The sequence below is a fragment of the Physcomitrium patens genome, chromosome 1, assembly GCF_059467195.1.
Source record: "Physcomitrium patens ecotype Gransden chromosome 1, ASM5946719v1, whole genome shotgun sequence".
Lineage (NCBI taxonomy): Eukaryota > Viridiplantae > Streptophyta > Bryopsida > Funariales > Funariaceae > Physcomitrium > Physcomitrium patens.
In genome coordinates this window covers 1,724,953-1,738,517 of record NC_143410.1, presented here as the reverse complement: position 1 = coordinate 1,738,517, position 13,565 = coordinate 1,724,953, and positions in this window count along the sequence as shown.

The following is a 13,565-nucleotide window of genomic DNA, read 5'->3' as shown; positions in this document are numbered from 1 at the left end:
CTTCTTAACTATCAATAATATCTTATATTAAAGAAACAAGACTAATTTAATATTTAATCATTGTCGAGACCTTTATTAATTTTTTAAAAAATAAAAATCTAAATTATTATTAAAGGTGGTTTCTATCTTTAATAATATCATCGAGGATTACAAATTTCTTCTAAGGTTGTCATATCAAATATGTTATATCTCACCATTTAGTTGAAAATAAACATGCTATTTTTAAAGATCTTTATTTTTATTATATTATCTTGAAGATTGTGATAGTTTTAATGCTTTTTCAAATAACTCAGTAAACAATAGCTCTTGAGTTGAATCTATTGGTTATTCATTCTTTATATCCTCAATACTACAATTATATAGTAATTACAAATAAAGATAAAAAATAGAATGTAATCTTTATTAAAATTTATTCCTTTTATAGCAAAAAATTATTTTATTTTTTATCTTTTTTATAATAGATATTATTAATAAAAAATATCAACATTATTTATTATATTTACAAGATTCTTGACTAAGTTTCATGTACATTCACTAATATCATATCCGCACCAATGTGTAAGATATTTAATCCTATTTTGGTGCCACCTTAAGTCTAACACTTCTTTGATCTCAAATTCTTGATTATTATATACTTCTATAGAAAGAAATGGCATTTATCTTCTTCTTGGTATATCTATTGTCTTATTTGATTGAAAAAAATATACATGGAATACAAGATGGATCTTCATTGACTTTAGTAGATATACTTAATAAGCAGTTGTATTTATTTATTTACAAATAAAAATAACTTAAGTCTATAATAATATAATTTTCCATAAGAGTAACTAATCTTGATATTATAATAAAATAGCCATACTTTGTTGCCAACATAGAATTGAGGTTGTTCTTTATAATAGGCATCTATGTTGATTTTTTAAAAAAATTGAGATTTTTTTAATTGTATCTTTATTTTTGCATGTAATTTTAGTAAATAATTTGTAAAATCTTCTATTAAAAGATTATTAACTTTTGAAATGTTAAAAATATCAAATAATAGATAATAATTATAATTAATATAAAAAAATATTTGTTGAGTAGAAAAATGTAGTGCTGTCCCATTATGTAAAATCTTACTTGAGAACTCATCAAGCACTTGGTTGTAGAAGGTTAGTTGAAAATTGCAACAACAAGGTCCTGAAAACTCTAATATAATTTTAAATAAATATCAATTAAACCTAAACAATCTTAATCAAATCTTAATTTAATCCAAAAAAAGCTTGAAGAAATTCTAAAAGAAACATAAAAAAATTCTAAAAAAAATTCTAAAAAAATTATAAAGAATTTTATAAAAAATTCTTTTAAATTAATAAAAATATAAATCTTAAATATTTCCTAAATAAATCCTAAATAAATTCTAATCCAATCCTAATGAAATTCTAAACACATTCTAATAAATCTTAAATAAATCTTAAATAAATTTCAATTAAATCCTAATCAAATCCTAATAAAAATAATAATAAAATACTATTGTAATCCTATAAAAATTTTAATATAATTCTAAATAAATTCTAATATTATTCCAATCTAATCCTAATGTAATTTTAAAAAAATTCTAATAAAATCCTATATAAATCCTAATATAACGTCAAATAAATTTTAATAAAATTCTAATAGAATTTTACCAAAATCTAAGTAAAACCTAACTAAATTCTAATATAATTCTAAAAAAATATTAATTCAATCCTAAATCCTAAATAAAATTCTAATTGAATCTTAATAAAATCTTAAATCCTGTATAAATCTTTAATTAATTCTAAAATAAATTTAATCTTCAATAATTAATAATTTAACTATATATTTTAACTCAAAGCTTATATATCTTTAAATTACTTAGTTGATAATAATCACAACTAATTTGATTAAGTATGAACTTACAAAATAAAAGATAAATTCTATAATCTACTTGAATATCAATTACCTTCCTTTTTCAACCTTAATTTCAATCTTCTAGTACTGATATCTCTTAAATTCAATTTTGAATGATTTTCAAATTTTGTAAAATTTATAAAAAATTAAGTATATTGCTATTATAAAAAAAATTATTTCAATCCAACAAATAGATTAATTCACATCTTAGAAACCTTTATTAGTCATTTAAATTCTAATTTACAATATCCTAATATGTAAAAATTATAATACCTTTTTAATGAATCTCTTGATAAAGCTCAAACTTATAATATACATTTAACACAACTCCAACCATACAATCACAAAATTTTACTAGTAGATCATCTACTAATCTTACAAAAGTTTCTAAAGTATAAATTCTCTATATTTCTCAAAAATCCAAAGTCAGTCCAAAACAGTCTTAACTTTGCAAAGCCTTTATAAAATCATTGCAAACTTAAAGCACTCAAAATTAACATCTAAATAACCTTTTTCTAGTCTATTCTCAATCTCTGCTCTTTAATCAACCAAAAAATATTAAAATTATTGTAAGTGATTGATTTTTTGCTTTAGAATTTGATTGCAATCCAAGCTCACAACCAATTCTCTTTAGATATCAATTTTTAATTTTTTAAGATAATTTTTACTACAAACTATTTTCAATTCTTTTCAAAAGATGCTTTTATTAATTATTTTTCTTATCTAATTTTTTTTTTTCATTTATGGCTATAAAAAATAAATAGAAGCCTATTTTGTAAAGAAGAAATATTAAAAATTACTATTTTTACTACCTCATTGATTATTATCTATATTTTTATGATAATTTTTTATAATATTTTTAATTAAGATCTTCTATAATATAATCCTATATTTTTTCTACTAATTGTGTTATAATATATTATAATATCATTATAGATAACTTATGATAGCAAAAAAAAAAAAATCCTAATTATTTTAATAGTAACTAATGATAAATTTCAAATACCGTTTTAAAATTTAATTCACTTATTTTCTTTGTCCATTAATTTAAAGATAGAAATTTAAAGATAGTTTTATATTCACCTTTAATATCTTAAAAAATATTCCTTAAAAATCTTCATACAAATTAAATCTCTCTATTCAATATAATATTCTTTAAAAATCTATGATAGCTATTAATATTGTTAAAAAAAAGTTTATATTTTTTTACATTTGTGATATTTTTATACATGATACAAAATATATCATCTTAATGAAATAATCTACTATCACAAATATAAAATCATAAAAACCTAAGATTAAAAGATCTATGATAAAATCCATAGAAACAAAAGATCATAGTTATTTTTGTATAGGTAATGGATGAAAAAGTCCATAAAGTCAATGATAAGGAGTATTTGATTTTAAACAAATATTACATGATTGTAAAAAGTTTTTCATTGTCTTCTATATTTGAGGTTACTAAAATCCCTTATATATTAATTGCAAGATCTTGTTGTATCCAAAATATAATATAGCTAAAAAATAGTGATGAGCTTGAAGAGCACGTAATTATATTTCAAATTTAAGAATATATAAGTGTCTATCAAAAAAGAATAGATTTTTCATAAATTCAAATTTAAAAGTATTATAAAATTTAAGTAGATTATTCTTAATATCATAAATAAGAAGATTTGAAGAAATATTTCATTAAATTTGATTAAAAAATATTAAATCAATAATAAAAGTTAATTTATTTACTCAAAGATAAAATTACTTTGACTTTAAAAGAATCATTTATTGTTAATAAAAAGCTATATCTCTTTTTTTTGGTATAAGATAAAAATGTTTGCAAAGAATGTCTAATAAATCTTATTACTTTTTTACTTGAAAAGTAATCTTGAATTTAAATCTTGACAAAAATATGCTCCAACAGATTTGGCAATAACTTATAATATGTGTTGACATGAAATATTCAATGTTCTTGAGATTTTTACAAATAATCATTCAACTCAAAGTATTGTTCTTAAAATGAGTCTATAATTTCAAAAAACTTTTATTGTAAATCATATAATTAATCTTTGCTTTTGAAGATTTTTTTAAAAAAAAAACTTTAAGGTGGAGTTTTTTATTTATTTTTATTAATAGAAAGTTTAATTTATCTATATATATATATATATATATATATATATATATATTTTATTAAAAAAATTGATAAAATATAAGATTGGTGTAGAAGTAAAAATAGTCTTGAAAGCTTTAAATTATATTTCTTTATTCTACTAAAGTTTCTCTCCATAAGTCAAACAATTAAATAAATCTGCAATTTATAAACAGTTTTTGATATAAATTTAATAATAATTAAAAAAATATTTAAAAATATTATACAACTTTTATTGTTATTGGAATTTTTCAATCTATGATGGTTTGAACTTTTTTAGAATCTATCATAAGGCCTTTACTTGAAATAATGTATCTTTTCAAGCTAAGTTGAATTGCATAAAATATATATTTTTTTTATTTTGGCATATAATCTTATATTTTCATTTATAATATATAAAAAAAACATAAATTTTATACTCTTTTATTTTTTTTAGAATAGATTAAGTTGTAATTTAAATAAAAAATAAAAAAATTATCTAAAAACTCTCAAAAAACAATATTCATAAGATGTTAAAAAGTAGTTAGTGCATTTGTGAATCTAAAAGGCATAACATTATATTTGAAATGTCCATACTTGGATTAAAATATAATTTTCTATTCATCTCCTTCTTTAATGTATACCAAATTATATGTTCTTCATTGATCTATTTTTATATAGATCTTTGTTTAATTCAATTTATTAAAAAAAAATTAATATCAAAAATAGAAGATAAATATTTTTTATATTGACCTTGTTGAGTTTTCAATAATCCACTTATATCTACAATGATCTATCATTTTACTTCACAAACAAGATGAAATCTCATGTATAAGATTTCAAATGGTCCATGAAGTTTTAAGCTAATTTTTTGTCAATGTATTTCTTAAGTGCAATCAATTTGTTTTATTATAAGGTACAGATTGGTCCAAATGGTGGTTGAATTCCATCTTTAAGATGAATTGAATAATCATAAAGACAATATTTTCAAAGAATATTTGTATTCTTTTTCAAAAATGTCTTAATAATCTTAATATTTCTTTAGAATGCTACTTGAAGTCTTTTGACCATCAAAAATAGGTGTGGTATAAATAACAAAAAGTAACCATTCTTTTATAGCATGCATAAAAGTTCTTACATCTGCTAACAAAGATTTGGTTATATTAAAATTATGACTTTATACTTTGATAACAAAAATTTGAATTATGCTATAGAAAAAATCAAGATTATAAGAAATCCAATCTATTTGATAATTGTACTTCTCTAGCCACAATGTACCTAAAATAATTAGATTAGAAGATCTAATATTATTAAGTATTACTAAGCTATTATGTCCATTATTCGCTATATCTAAAAAAAAATATTCATAGACAACATCTTCTAAAAAAAATAAACAATCATCTATAATTTTTATAAATATAGATTAAATTTTCTTGATTAAAGTTTTTTTTTTTAAACAAAGTCTTTGTTTATAAAATAAGCTGAGACTCTCAAATTGAATAAAGTAAAGACTTTGTAATTTTTTGGTCCTAAAAAAATATCTATTATAAAGTAAGATGAAAAATCTAAAGAAATATTAGTATTTTTTTATTGAATATTGGACAAGATTTTAATTGTATTATTCCTATTATAGCTAGATTAACTTGTCTTTTAATACATTGTTCTCTTTAGTAACCATGGTCTTTATTTTGAGATTCTATTACTTCTTTGAATAATGTTAATAGTATATTTAGGTTCTCTACAATTTAAGTACAATCTTTCTTAATAATGTTGAAACTTTTCTTGTTTATTGAGAAGTTTGAAATACATTGTATCAAATTGTATATATTTTGACATTGATGAATAAATTATAAAAACTTAAAGATTTTTTTCATGACTTGATTTATTCTTTTCAACTAAAATTTATTCTTGGTATTCTTTAAAAAATCAATTATTACATGCAATGGCCTGAATAATGAATTTTTTTAATAAATTTGATTTTGATATTATCAATAATCAATCTTTGACATTAATTTTTAACACATATCAAAATTGATTGATAAAAACTTTATCATTTCAATCCATGTCACAAACAAGGTTTTAAAATTTAGTAATATATATGATAGCTGAACATGATCATTGTTGTAAAAATAAAAATTAAATCTTTGTTATTTTTTTATGGCTTTTTCTATATATTATTGTAAATACTTTTAAGAATGAATTTGGATCATAGAAGAATTATGAATAATATTCCATTAAAGGTACAAAGTAAGAAAGAGTACTTTTAGATAGAGGTACCTAAATGAATCTAACTTAAGTAAATCCATCATAATATTAGAAAAGATACAACTTTAGATAGAACTTGACTTATTGTAGAAATCTTCAAATTTTTAATCTTATTCTATCAAACTTCTCTAGCATATCAATTTTTACCTCTTTCGTACTTATAAAAAGAAAACTTCTTAAATTCAATAGTAAGGTTGATCTACTCCTTTTAATTTCAATTACATAACTTCTTAGCATAGACATTAAATTTTATTGTTGACTTCCTCTACATGCATAGGAATAAAAGCTCCATGATTGTTATTTTTAATACATAAGATTTATATCCTAAAAATATTGACTAATTTGTAAAGATCTACAATATTTGTTAACATATTTTTACTTCTACAAGTACACCATCCATAATTTTTTTTTTCATCTCTATAATACTATCATGATGTAATACAAATAATATATGAAAGAGATAAAAAAATAGTATATTTTAGAAGATCTTATTTCAAAATATTATAGCAAATTATCTTTAAAATATAAATAATAGTCAAAGAGTAGTAAACTAAAAGTGAAAATATTATCTTTTCGCAAAGTAGACTTCTACTTATTTTATAAGGCCATAAATAAGAAAAATCAAAGTAGATTAAGAAAATAAAAGATATAGGCATATGCAAGAAAGAATTAAGAATTGATTTAAGAAAAATTATTTCAAGAAGATAAAAATTATTGCTTAGAAAGGACTAGTTTTCAATATGGGTCAAAATTACATCTTAAAGTACAAAATTATACACCTATGGCAACTCCGGGGATTTTTTGCCAATCAAAAAGTAGATATAAAAGAAGGATTCATAAGATTTTTTGAAGCATAAGCTTTAAGCAATTTAAATGTTTAATAAATTTGTAAGAGCTTTACAAAGTTAGGATTGTTTTGGGTAACTTTGGATTTTGTGAAATATAATAAGATTTATAATTTGGACAATTTCATGAATTTTGCAACAGATCTATAAGTGAAATTTCGTAGAATTACAATTATAATTTTTTTCAACACATATTACAAATTTGAGCCTAATCGGATGGTTAAATTAAAAGTTATTGAAGTTCAATTGGATTAGGGTCTCAAAAATTGGATTCTTAGGTCCAATAAGTTTATCTAAGATTTACAAAAATTTGGAAATTGGATTGAGGTGGTTTTTATTAGAACTAATTTTTGACTTGAATTCCATTACTTGTGCAAAATTTGAGAGAAAATTAAAAATTTAATTAGAAGTTATTACTACTAGAAGATCAATATTAAGATAAAAAATGGAGGTTGGACAATACTCAAGTGGGTTATGATGTTTTTCTTCCATTTTATAAGTTCAATTTTCTTCAAAGTTATTATACTTATTTTAATTAAGAGATTAAGAAGTGTGTAAAATTTTGAGAAAGATCAACAATTTAGTAAATAGATATTAAGGTTCTAAACTATCTTAGGATTGATTTGAATTGGTTAGATTTTAGTTAGGATTTATTTAAGGATTGATTAAAATTTGGTTTAAAATTTAGAATTTAATTAGAATTTGATTTAGAATTTAAGATTTGAATAGGATTTAGAATCTAATTAAGATTGGTTTAGGATTTAAAATTTCTTTAAAATTCTTTAAGATTTATTTAGGATTTCTTTAAGGTTTCTTTTGAATTTCTTTAGGATTTCTTTAGGATTTTATAAATATTTCTTTTAGATTTTTTAAAGATCTCTTTAGAATTTTTTTAGGATTTTTTTGTCTTTTTTTTATAATTTCTATGAAAATTTAATTGGACTTGATCAATATTTGATTATATTTGTTAAGCTTTGATTATATTTTACGTATGATTCTATTAGAATTGTTAAGACTTATTGTTGCAATTTTCTTTTACCTTCCACAACCATGTATTTAGTGCATTCTCAAGCAAGATTTAATGTAATTGTTAAGGACAAGAACTCGATGAAAAAATAATTCAGACAAGTGAGCCTTCACTCAAAGAAAGCTAACAAAATATAAATAAACAAGTATGTATATTGAAAGAGAAACTGGAATGGCTATTACCAAAAGACAAGAAAATTAGAGACCCTTGAAACTAGACTAGAAGCAAGAAAGGAGTTGACAAGAGTGAAGAAGGCTTCACTCTTGTCTCTATATATACTATCTAACTAGGGGCTACGTGGCGACGTTCTATAGGACCTCCAATATGTGTTGACTTTGTAGGACACATGCCTTGACTTACAAGGCAAGTTTTTCTACGTGTGGGCCACATAGTTAGCTAACAACATGTGTGGCACATGGCCAACTTGTTGACCACGTTTCTAATCCAAAAAATCAATTAAAGACACCTATGAAGTCAAAGCAACGTCTATGAAGCTTCTAAGAAGCTTCTATATTAAATACTATAGAATTAACTTACTTTACCTACTTTTACTTATTACTACCTATTTGTATATGTAATGAATAGCTTACATGAGTATGTCCGTGACATTATCCCCCCTTCTAGGGACGAGTTCTACGAGGAGCGGTCATCATATGTTGAGAAAATCTATGATACGACAAATTGTATTCGCCACATACTCTGATCTTTGTTCTCTTCGAAGATGATTGATAGGGCCTCTCAACCATCGGTAGTGTCCCATACCATGGCGAGAAGATCACCCAATTATTTGATCATTGTTGAGGCTTTCATAACTTTCTTCGAATCGAATATTTGGAATACCATCAAAAGTTGTTTCTACCTCTAGCAAAATCACCAAACATCGAGAGTCCCTTCTCAAATCGTGATACCAAACACGTTATATCTCACCATCTATTTGAGGAAGAACATGTCATTCTTGAAGATCTTCATCTCGATTACGTCGTCTTGAAGGTTGTGACAATCGTAATGTCTCGTTTGATAGGTCAGCAAATGAAGGCTCTTGAGTCGAATCCTTTGGTTGTTGGTTCTCCATCTCCTGAACGTCACTACTACAAAAAGCTACGAACAAGAATTGAAAGTAGAATGTTATCTTGCCTAGATGTTGTTTCTTTTATAAAGAAGGTTTTCATCTTAATTTTGATGGATGTCGTCGATGAAAAGCCTCCACCGCCTTTGTTGCATTTGCAAGATTCTTTATTGGCTCTCATGTGCGTTCATTAATACCATATCCATGCCAATGGACAAGATATTCTAATTTATTTCAGCGCCGCCTTGAATCTAAGACTTCTTCTACTTCAAACTTTTCATTATTATCTACTTCTATAGGAGGAGGTGGAGCTTGTCGTCTTCTTGGTATGTCCACTGTCTTGTATGGTTCAAGAAGAGACACGTGGAATACTGGATGGATTTTCATTGACTCCGATAGATGTAAACGATATGCAACTGGATTGATTTGTGCAGAAATGGAAAATGGTCCCAGCCTTCGATAGTCCAACTTATCACAAGGACGAGTAGCCTTGATATTGCGACGAAGTAGCCATACCTTATCACCCAAGAAGAATAGTGGTTGTTCCTTTCGATAGACATCCGCATTGACCTTTTGTTGTTCTTGAGCCTCTTTTAACTATCCCTTCATCGTTGCATATAGCTCTAATAAATGAATCGCCAAATCTTTTGCAGCAAGATTATTAACTTTTGAAAAGTCAAAAGTATCAAGTTGTGGATGATAACCATAATTAGTAAAGAAAGGTGTTTGTTTTGTAGAAGAATGTGCCGTGTTATTGTAAGCAAACTCAGCCAATGGGAAAAAAGTTGTCTAGTTATCTTGTTGGTAATTAATGGTACATCTTAAATATTGCTCCAAAACTTGATTAACACGCTCCATTTCTCCATCAGTTTGAGGATAGAATATCAAAGATAGTTTTATATCCACTTTAAGAATCTTGAAAAGACTCCGCCAAATTTTGATATAAATTGGGTTTCCCTATCTGATATAATATCCTTGGGTAATCCATGATAGCGATAGATATTGTCAAGAAAGAGCTTAGCTGTTTCTTCACCTGTGATAGATTTTGTACATGGTACAAAATGTGCCATCTTGGTAAAACGATCTACTATCATGAATATAAAATCATAAGAACCTGAGATTACAAGATCCATGATGAAGTCCATAGAAACAGAAGACCATAGTTGTTCTGGAATGGGTAATGGCTGAAGAAGTCCAAAAGATCGATGATGAGGAGTTTTTGATCTTGAGCAAACATCACATGATTGTAAAAAATCTTTGACTGCCTTCCACATTTGAGTCCACCAAAAATCCCTAGATATCAGCTCGAAAGTCTTATTATATCCAAAATGTCCTACTGCTAGGAAGTCGTGACGAGCTTGAAGAACACATAACGTGCTTCTCCTTCTAGAACATATAGGCATCCTTCGAAATAGAATAGGTTGTTCTTGAATTCAAATTTAGAGAGATCATGAGATTTAGAAGAATTATTCTTGATATCATGAACAAGAGGGTCTGAAGACATACTTAATTGGACTTGCTTAAGAAAAGTTAAATCAACAATCAATATTGATTTTATTGCTCGAAGATGAAATTACTCCAGCTTCGAGAGAATCGTTTTTTGTTGCTCAAAAGCTGTATCTCCTTCTTTTGGTACAAGATCAGAATATCTAAAAAAGGCCTTACATAAACCTTGCTATTTTCTTGGCTGATAAGTGATAATGAACTCGAATCTTGATAAAGACATGCTCCAACGAGCTTGACGAAGATTTAATACACGTGCTAACATAAAATATTCGAGATTCTTGTGATCTGTATATACGGTGACTGGAATAGAAGCGCCTTCAAGATATTGACGCCATTCTTAAAAAGAATCCACAATTGTAAGAAGTTCTTTGTTATGGATGTCATAATTGATTTCTGCTGTTGAGAATTTTCTTGAATGAAAGGCTATTGGATGAAGTTTGTCATCTGTTTCCATTTGAGATAAAACCGCACCCAGAGCAAAATTTGATGCATCTGTTTCTATAAAGAATGCTTTGGAAAAATCAACATGATACAAGATTGGTGCAGAAACAAAAGCTGTCTTCAAAGATTCAAAAGCAACTTCCGCTTCTGAATTCCATTGGAGTTTGTCTTTACAAGTCAAACATGTAAGTGGAGCTGCAACTTGAGAGAAGTCTTTGATGAAGATCTGATAGTAGTTGGCAAATTCCAAAAAACATTGGACATCTCTTATCGTTTTCGGGATCTTTCAATCTATAATAATTTGAACTTTCTTAGGATCCATCATAAGTCCATCATTTGAAATGATGTAACCTAAAAAATCAACTTGAGTAGTATAGAATACACACTTTTTTATCTTGGCATAGAGTCCTACATCTCTTAATTTTTGTAACACATGATGAACATGAAGTTCATATTCTTCTGGATTCTTAAAATAGATCAAGATGTCGTCTAGATAACAGACCACAAAATCGTCCAAAAACTCTCAAAAAACATCATTCATTAGATGTTGAAAAGCTGCTGGTACATTTATAAATCCAAAACGCATGACGTTGTATTCAAAATGTCCATATCTAGTTCAAAACGTAGTCTTCCATTCATCTCCTTCTTTGATGTGTACTAGATTGTATGTTCCCCAAAGATCTATTTTTGTATAGATCTTAGCTTGATTCAACTGATCAAGAAGTCCAGATATTAAAGGTAGTCGATACCTGTTTTTGATGGTAATCTTGTTGACTCCTCGATAATCAACACACATCCGCAATGATCCATCTTTTTTCTTCACAAATAGAATTGGAGCTCCTGCCGGAGATTTAGAATGGCATATAAAATTCTTGGCTAGATTTTCTTCAATATACTCCTTGAGTTCAGTCAACTCATTCTGTGATAAATTGTAATTTGGTCCGAATGGCGGTTGTACTCCTTCTTGAAGGTCAATTGAGCAATCGTAGGGACAATGTTCCAAGAGTGTATCCGCATTCTTTTTTTCGAATATATCTTAAAATTCTTGATATTGGCTTAGAATGCCACTTGAAGTCTTTTCACGAGTAGAAACAAGTATGGCATAAATAATATATAGTGATTCTTTCATAGCAGCATGCAAGAAAGCTTTTGCACCTATAAATATGGGTTTAATTGAATTGGACTTATGACTCTCTACTTGATTAATTACACTATTAATTATACTTTTAGAGAAAGTAAGAGTTTGAGAAATCCAATCTATTTAAGGGTTGTGTTTTTCTAACCACGATAAACCTAAAATGACTAGATTAGAGGGAGATCTAATGATATTAAATACTACAAAACTATTATGACCATTGATTATTACTTCTATAGGAAGGGTTTCGTGAGTAATATCTCCAGAAGACAATGGATGACCATCTATGACTTCTACATGAACAGGTTTAGTTTTCTTTACTAAAGATATGCTATATCTTTTAGTAAATTCTTCATCTAAAAAACACGTTGAGGCTCCTGAATCTAACAAGGCAGAGACTTTGTAATGTTTAGGTCTTAAAACAACATTTAATGTAAAACAAGGAGAGGGCTCTGAGGAGAGAATAGAACCTTTACTAGATGTTGTGCAAGGTTCTAGTCGCACCGTCCCTATTGTAGCTTGACAAACTCATTTTTCGACATATTGTCTTCTTTTACAGCCGTACTCCTCATTTTGTAATTGCGTCATTTCTTTGAACAATGTTGAGCAGTGTGCTTTGGTTCTCCACAATATAAATATAATCCTTCTTGACGACGATAAGTCTTTTCTTGCTTAGTAAGAGGTTTAAAACATACTGCATCAATTTGTATATCCTCTACTTCCGAATGTATGTATTGAAGAGCTGTTTATGTTGCCATTGAATTATAGTAACCTTGAGGTCCACTTGTACGGTTCTCAGATCGAAATTCAAAAAGATGATTGTCGCACTTCACAACAAAGTCAATTACTTGACTCAATGTTTGAGGATCAGGTAAGTTGAGCATTAATTTTTTTACCTCATATTGTAATCCATAGAGAAATTGGCTAATAAGTGCAGCATCATCTCACTTGATATCAGTTGCAAGTTGTCAAAATTGTGAAGCATACATTGTTACTGATCGATTGTCTTGTCATAAAATATGGATCTTATTCGTTGCAACATGAATTGCATCATGTTCTCCATACATGGATCGAAACTCCACTAGAAAAGCCTCTAGATTATCCAATATTGGATCTCATCGTTCAAAAAAAGATGAAAACCACGATAGTCCTGAACCTGAAAGAAGTATACCAATGAATCTAACTTGCAATCCTGGAGTTGGATAGCTTTGGGGTTGAAGTTCAATCACAAATTGCACTTGATTGATAAATCC